The 8,838-nt window shown below is 34.4% G+C and overlaps 1 pseudogene; it reads right to left on the reverse strand.

Annotated features, from left to right (window-relative positions):
* Positions 1-4,530: 4,530 nt before the first annotated feature.
* On the reverse strand, positions 4,531-6,095 carry LOC131166122 (putative UDP-rhamnose:rhamnosyltransferase 1; annotated as a pseudogene).
* Between the last annotated feature and the right edge of the window lie 2,743 nt (positions 6,096-8,838).

The raw sequence follows: 8,838 nt of genomic DNA on the forward strand, positions 1-8,838 counted from the left end.
CTTTTTTTTTTTTAAGTTTCGAATTGTACTTATTAAAGTCCAAATTACACAAAGATATTGGTTCATCCTCTATGCTAGATCGTATCCTAGGATAATTAAGGAACTAGCTAAGTCATAGTCATTCAATATCAATCTTCAAATTCTATATATTGATGGGTGCATTCCTTTGCACAAATTCTTTTTGGCTAGGTTTGGAGCTTGGAAAACCTTAGGAAAAGGGAAAAAAAAAAAAAAATAGGATACGCTTCGATCGAGAATTTTGATTAGGAAAAGGACAAGAAAGGAAAATAAAAAGAAAATTTATTTTCCATTTATTTTCTCTCCAAATCAAATATTATATTTTTTTTTCTAATATGAATAAGATCTCAAAAAAATTAAATACTAATCAGGCCTGAAATTAAAATTTTGTTAATTTATTTGCTATATATTTCTTCTTTCTTTCTTTCTTTTTTGTCATTTTCTTTGATAACCAAATACAAAAAAGTAAATTCCTTAATATTTTTATGTTTTTTTTTCTAATATTTTTCAAGATTCAAAAGAACTTTAAAGGAATTTATCTTTTCATGTTTGGTTATTGTTGTGTTAAAACCCCCAAATATGCACAACGAAATATATATATATATATATATATATATATATATTTGTGTAAAAAAACAAACACACACCACGGCAATCTAATGATGAATATATAGAGCAATCCACAACTACAACAAGTAAATTTAAAGCAATAACCATCACAAAGACATAGAGAATCACGTAATTCGGCAATGTCTACGTCCACGAAAGCAAACAGTAAAGATTCACTATATTCTTGTGTAAATTATAGGAGTAATACAAGAATCCTCTCAATTCTCTCTCAACCACACTTAACTCACTTGACATGTTATAGACAGCGTATTCTATGTATATATAAGCCTCTTGGGAGATTTTCCCCCGAAACACAACCAAAATAATGTTCAAATATTCAAAATTTAAAATCTGTGCGGGCTGTCCCGAGATAAACCGTCAACTGTTTCAGACAAAATGTAAATTGTCTGAATTTTGGAGTTAAATCGTTGATTGTTTAAGTCAAATAGTCGACTACTTTCCTATTGCTCCTCAGCAGATGTGATTTTCCACTATGTTTTCTTCCTTGTTTATGCAATCCATCAAGTATATGAATCACAAAAACACAATAGTTATCATGAGAATATATAGAAAATTAATGAATAGAAATTCAATCTAACACATCATTACCATTTATTTTTTCTTAATTTTTAATTACATTAAAATTATTTTTTATTTTAATAATATTCAATATTAAAAAATAAAAAAGAAAATAATTATTTTATTTTATTTTATTTTTCTTTCCTTTTTTTCTAACTGATCTAAACATAACTAAAAAGTCTAGAATATATTTCTAAATAAACTAAATTGGCATGAGAGTTTAAGAGGAATAAAATTTTATTACCTGATCCATTAGTATACAGGTGGGAGGGGGTTGTGTGTCAACCCTACAAATGTTATCAGTGTTCTTAAACAGCTAAAGCTGACTAAACTGTAAACTGGTAACTGGTTAGCCCTCAATAAATTTTCACTTTGCCTTGATGGAGAGTATCTATGAAGAAGTTAATTTGGTCAAGACAAGTACGATAGACACGATTCTGCTTCATGATTTCTTTTTGGAAGGAAAATGTAGTATTTTTGAGACCGAAGCATTGATTATTCACTGCTAATCTAACTCATGGAGCCTTAAAATAAGTTAAAAAAAATTTTATTATAAGACCTTTGGTCATTTGTTGACATTGAATTGAGCCTGTAGTTTATTTAATGATTGATAGATGATGACAACATAAGTATTATGAACTACTGAAGTGCCTAGAATTTAGACTCGGACTTTAAGGGTGTGTTTGGTGCAACATAAAAAGAGAATAGGATTGAGTAGGGGAGGGGAACTTGGCTCATTTATAGAGGGATTGGATTGGCCAACTCCCCCATGGCCAAGCTTAACGAGTGATGCCCTGCTCATTTAACTAGCTCCCCCACCTACGTGAACATTCCCACCTCCCGCCATATATCTCTCTCTCTCTCAAGTGACTAATGTGTTGTTATCCCGTCCTTTATAAATGGCAAACATGACATGGGGCAGGTCAACTATTATACTCAATCCAATTCAATCCAATTTAGTCCAGTATTTTTGTTAATTTTAGTCACTAAATCAAATTGTACCTTAGTAAGGTTTTGAATTTGAATTTATATTAAATTTAGATAAAATGTAATATAAAATTATATTGAAATTCGTCCAAATCCACTTAAACTCAAATTTAAGGATCAAAACACATCGTAAGAATGTCCAACAGTTTGGCTCGAGTCTTTAGGCAATCCACTGCTCCTCTAAAGAAATTTAATAGAAGAGGATAGGCCAAAAGTTACATAGTAACTATATAAATATTCACTGGATTTCATTTCACATTCGTTAATTACATATTACATTTTATTATACATATGGTCTCATTTAGATCAACCCTCTCGACCCTCCTAAGAAAAAAAAAAATCCCCTGACCCTTCGTGAAAATCAAACTGTCAAAAGCAATTTACGAAAATTAAGAAAATTGCAAAAATAAAAAATAAAAAAATAAAAAAATAAAAAACCTGTCTCCCCTCCACGTCCCATAGATGAAATCAGAATCCCATAAACAAATTCCAGTAATTCATATGTCCATTTAAAAAAATCCAAGGAAAAAAAGAGTTATGTGATTATAATAGTAGATTCTTCAAACACCCTCCAAACAACAATATCATTTCACATTTAAGTTAAGGAAATCATTTCTGCATAGAAATGGATGTGTACTTATCTAAGGATGTTATAGCTCAAACCGAAACTCCTCTAGCTATTGTGATGGACAAATGGTTTTTCAATGAGATTTCAAGGCCCGACATATTCAAGGGCCTTCTTATTAATCTATTTTATATATACATCTAGTTGTGGTAGGCTCCAGTTGGAATAGCAGCAGCCATAGAAGAGGATGCAAGGGCCTAGGGCTCTATTGTGGAAGAGAAGAGGTGAGCCTAGTGAGAGTTACTGTCCTTCTAATGGCGGCAAGGAGGGTGTAAGGGGTGGCAGTGACAAGGAGATGAACCTAGGGAGAGGAAGGAAGAGACGAGAGAACTGACAGAAGGATCATGGTAAAAGGGATGGTTCTTGCAATTCAGTATGAGTCACTAATAATTTTGCGTTTTGAAAAATCATGATGAGGACTTTGCTGCCCTATAATCGTGAATAATAAAGTGGAGTAATGTTATATTTACTATCCAAACAAACAACACACATTATTTTATATAGTTGTACCATATGCGTGGTACAATACACATAAAACAGTGGATAAGTAAAAGTATGATATTTTGATGATAATTTTAATATTAATTATTTTTTTTCGTTCTTAATTGAGTGAAGGAGATTTTTTTTAATAAAAAAAATTCAAACTTTATTGATATGCCCTTATTTTTGGCGGAATATAGTATGATTACAAGACAAGTATTGGAAGATTACAGATAAAGAAAATAAAGTCCTCCCAAAAACAACACCAACAACCAATTAAAACAGAAATACAAATCCAGACAGACCTATCAAAAACAAAAATAATAAAATCAAATCAAAAAATCTAAACCTATAAAAAATAAAAAAATAAAAAAAAACCATTTCAACAAAAAAAAAAAAAATTCCTTGAGCAGTCTCTTCTTGGTTCTTTTTTTTTTTTTTAATAAACATTAGGGCAAAAGATACTCACTTTTATTAAGGTGGGAAAAAACATTGAACTCTCCTTATAACAAAAATATTTTTTTTTGAAAGGTACAAGTTTTCGAAAAATCAAACATTAAAAAGGTCCGTGGAATGTTGAAAACTTTAGAACAGATATGTGAGATTTATAAAATCTCAAAGAAGGCCTGTGAACTCTTATCAAACCTCAAGAGAGGTCTACACTTTTTGTTCTAAACATTATATTTGATTGTTATTTCTTGACTTCTTGTTGTATAATTGATAAAGTGATGTCATGTTTAATCCAAGAATAGACTAATGGAATATGATAATAATATAATTATTATGACGGAAAATAATTTATATAACCGACCCCACGTACTGAGATTTAAAGTTTGGTTTTGTTGTTATTGTTGTTGTAGTGTATGCATACAATAGTTCATATAAATAAAATATGTGCTAGCATTCGAGGGCAAATAGGAGTACAAAAATTGATATTTTTTTAACCAAATAGTAGAAGAATAAATATTTTCATAATAAAATTTTAAAATAAATATTTCTTATCTTTTCCATATTTAATACAATAATGAATTTTGTGTTTTATATTTTCATTTATCTTAAAACACATCACATTTTATGATTAACATATTTTTTGTAAAATGAAATTTCATTATCATCTTATTTGATTACGTGAACTCCTATTTTTATCATCCTAAGTTTTATTGAGAATAAGCATTACAATGTAAAAAAAATGAAAAACTAATGTCATACTTCATTTGTAAAATAATAAATTCAAATAGATGACATGATAAAATTTATTCCATTCCAATGTTACATGCAGTCCTTTTCACCGATCACCATTACTACAAACATCGCCATTAATTTTCAAACGAGTTCTCTTATATTTTAAGGCGCGACTGTTGGCTTTTGTTCCTTCTTCACGCCATTTTTCAAATATTCAACAAAGCCAGCAATGTAGAAGTCTTGGTGCAGCTGCAAATCCCCGAACACTTTACGAGCTTCTCTTGCACGCTCCCTCACCCCTTTTCCTTCCTCCGACGCCATAGCCATCCTCACAGACTTAGCTATGTCTTCTCTGCTAAAAGACCCGTCTTCTCTCCTCTCCACTTCCACCGCCACTCCCTTCTCCACCAGCAGCCTCGCGTTCAACCCCTGATCGATGATGAACGGCAAGACCACCAGACAGTGCCCGAACTGCAGAGCTTCTATGGCAGAGCCCCACCCCGCGTGAAACAGAGAACCTCCAATTGACGGGTGTCCCAGAATCTCCGTCTGCGGCGCCCATCCCAGACACACCACCCCTCCGCCGGACGTCCGGCGGACGAAGCCCGGCGGCAGAGCATCGACATCTTCGGTCGCCCAATCGGGTTTTCTCAGTGCCCAGAGAAACGGCAGTTCGGAGAGCTCCAGCCCGTGCGCTATCTCAAAAATTTGATCTTTGTTTAGCTTGCACTCACTCCCAAACCCCACGAACAAAACAGAGTTGGGTTTTTGCTCATCCAGCCACTTGATGATTTCGCACCATTTTCCCTCTCTGTGATCTCTATTCCTCCCATTTACCGGCTCCGGCGGAAGTAATCCCACCGGAATCACCCTCTTTCCGATTAGCTTCTCAAATAAACCGAGATACTCACCCGCGAACTCGTTGCAGCCGCGAGCAGCCACGGCTTGGCACGCGCTGAGGGTCTCGGCCAGCCGTTCGGCGTCAGTCACGCCGGAAGCATTCCCCCCGAAGAATCCAGCATGAAAGCTCCTAGCTTCGTGGCTCCGGAAAGCTACTGAAGACGGGAGGTCACCCACTCCGGCGGCGACGTCAGGCTCTCCGGCGAAGACCGAAGCCTCCGCTGGCCTTCCCCGACAAGGTAGCCCTCTGGGCCGACGAACACGTTTGCGGTGACAGAGAAAACAGAGAAGTGAATGACGGGGACACGATGCTCTGCTGCGATATCTGCGATCCAGGGGGAGCAGAAATCTACCACTATCCAATCGGGAGATCTATCGGCGACGAATCGCCGGAAGGGGTGTTTGAGGAGATCGTAGGCGACTTTTAAGAATTGAATTTGGTCGAAAGAGACATCAGTGGTGGCCTCGGCGCCTTCTGGTAAGGGATGCGACGCGTAATCCAGGGCGGGAAGCGGGAGTTCCACCATCTGTATTTGGGGTGATAGAGTTGGGGGTGGCCTGGGGAGTCTGTGAATGTTGCGTGGAGTGGAAACGAAGGAGACACGGACTCCTGCTTTGGCCAAGGCCATGGAGAGTTGCACAAAGGGGATCATGTGGCCAAAGGCCGACCATGGCAGCATCACAACATGGAGCTCATCACCCGCCATGGCCGAATCAGCAGGGTCTCCTCTTACCAAAATGAAGCTGAACCAAATGGCATTTCTCTATTGGGGTAGGCCAAAGGGCTACCTTGAACTGGTACTGGACAGTCTGGACAGTGCTCGTGCGGCACGTGCATTATATAATTATCTTTTTTTCTTTTTTTATAAATACTTGGTCGAAAATTTTTGCGAGCTTTCGAAAAAGGCATTAAAGTATGGAGGGCTGATATCTTTTGAAAGGGAAGTCAAATAACTTGTGGGCTAGCTGGTTTCAATTAAGAAAAATCAATTACGATTGTTAAAAATATTAGTGTAAATATAAGTTGGCAGTGTTTGAGTTAAACACTTTAATGAAGCTCGTAGACATTTCATTTTGTTTGGGGTTTATATAATATAAATTTGGGTAAAATGTATTAATATACTAAAGTGAGGAAATATAGAAAAAATAAAAATTATAGGGAAAATTTAAATTTTTACATCAAAAATAAAATAAAATAATAGACCAGATTCTCTATGCTTGCACCTGCACACACACACATACAAAAGAATGTCAATTAAGAAATCATAATAAAGGTTAATTATTTTTTAAAAGGTGATTGAATAATTTAAATTGATTAATCAATTTAATTAGCCAATTAGTTTTAAGTTTGATTAATCAATTTAAAACTAATTAATCAATCAAATTTAGATCCAGTTGCTCTTCAAGCAGAGAACTTCATAAGGACAAGGACACATAGACGATTACGGAGATATAGAGAGAAAATTGTTCATTGAGAAGTTTTTTAGAAAGAATTGTAAGAATTAAGAAGAGAAGTTTGACGATTTGGAATTGAAAAGGAAGAAAGATAAAGAATTTAGAGGCTTGAATTGCGAAATCGGTGAAGGAGCAGCATTTAAAGAGTTCAAGAAGGCTCGAGCAATGGAAAGAAAGGTTGCTGATTGGAAAATTCAAAGACAAAGGTTGATATTTTTAAATTTCATATTAGTCTTGTTTAAATATGTGGCATATGCTTGAGTACCTAGTGGTGGCATAATCTGTAACGACATGAAATTTCATACCATTTGTTTTTCATAAATATACTGCAAAATAAAATATTTTGATACCCCTAATAATGTCTGCCATAACATCTCAGGCCCCAGGTGGGCACTGAGAAAATTCCTGTTTGCAGAATAACAAACCTATGCAGTGGAAAACATAAAGTTATATATCCATATATACAATACCATAATTTAGAATTATCCCAAGATATACTTACATAATTACACAACATCCTAGTATCTTCTATTCAAAATTCCTGAATACTATTCAAAAATACAATTCCCCTTGATAACACTTACCCTACAGACAGGATAGTGTAAACGACCTCCCTACTTGCGAGTCTGATCTGCTCGTCTAGCTGAATTACCTAAAAAAATGTTAATTTATTAGGATGAGACAACGCTCAATAAGAAAAAATATGCTATTACTAGTGTGTGACAATTAAGTTTACATAAATAATTTACTGATAAATAACTGACCTGAAATATCATGTCAATACTGTATAACTCACACCTACATGGCTTAAAATACAACTGTGTTATCTAAGTTTTCTATTTATTCATACTGCTAAGAATATAATATATATCTGATGTTATTTTGTAAATCTCTATATATATATATATATATATATATATATATATATATATATATATATATAAAACTGAGTAATATCCTTGGAAATTTGTATGTCATGATTTAACCCCTTATGACAGGGTTGTGCTGTAACACCCCGACCCCGAGGGGCCTGGGATATTAACTCTTTACTACTGATTTACAGCGGAAGCAAATAAACTCGACTTTTATTCAAACCAGAGCGCTAATTATTCATGTTACAATCACTTATTTCAAATGAAGAAAATTACACAAACGTAAATATCTGAAATCATACTAATGTTTCTAAATAAATCTTTATTTTTCTAATCCCCACCCGCATGCTTGCTAAGCCTGATTTCCGACATGTCCTTCAGAGTTATCTGAAATAAAATATGATTGGGGTGAGACGACGCTCAGTAAGTAAATAAGATTATTATTAGTGTGTGGCCAAAATGAGCTTTTAAAGAATTTCGTAAAACAATATTTAATACTATAACTTCAAGACTGCTTTTAGAATAAACATAAATTTACAAATTCCTGCATAAAACTTTTGTCATCAATTTCAACAGTAAATTTTTATATTCATATACTATAACTGTTAAATTAAACTTTTAACTTTAAAACTGTAAAAATATTTAATGATAAACATACATATACTTTTCCTTATACGTTTTCCTTAGATCGTCATTTAAGCACCAAAATGATCCTTTTCACGTAAACTTACACTTTTCCTTCAAATCATTAGTAACTTTGTACACGTAATTAAATATGTATAAACATATATTATAAAAATCACCCTTAGGCCTGTTTGCCGTAAGTCATGTTTACCCCCATGACTGGGTTGTGCGGTCCGAAGACTGGACTTAGCTGGCTGGCCGACCAAACTAAATCAACGTACGTAAACTTTAAGTGAGATTTTCCTTATTAAGTCCTGGACTTAAACCAGGTGTGCACTCAGGAGAAATCCACTAACATAAATAACCACTCTGTAAACAGTGTGGGTGCACTCTGATCCGTATAAACTTTAAGCTGCGGTACCGAGCATCTGTAACTTTGAACTTTCGTTGCCATAAGGGGTTTGAAAATCATCTTATTATCATTTATGCAATTTAAAATAATATCGT

The sequence above is a fragment of the Malania oleifera genome, chromosome 10 (assembly GCF_029873635.1).
Source record: "Malania oleifera isolate guangnan ecotype guangnan chromosome 10, ASM2987363v1, whole genome shotgun sequence".
Taxonomy (NCBI): Eukaryota; Viridiplantae; Streptophyta; class Magnoliopsida; order Santalales; family Ximeniaceae; genus Malania; species Malania oleifera.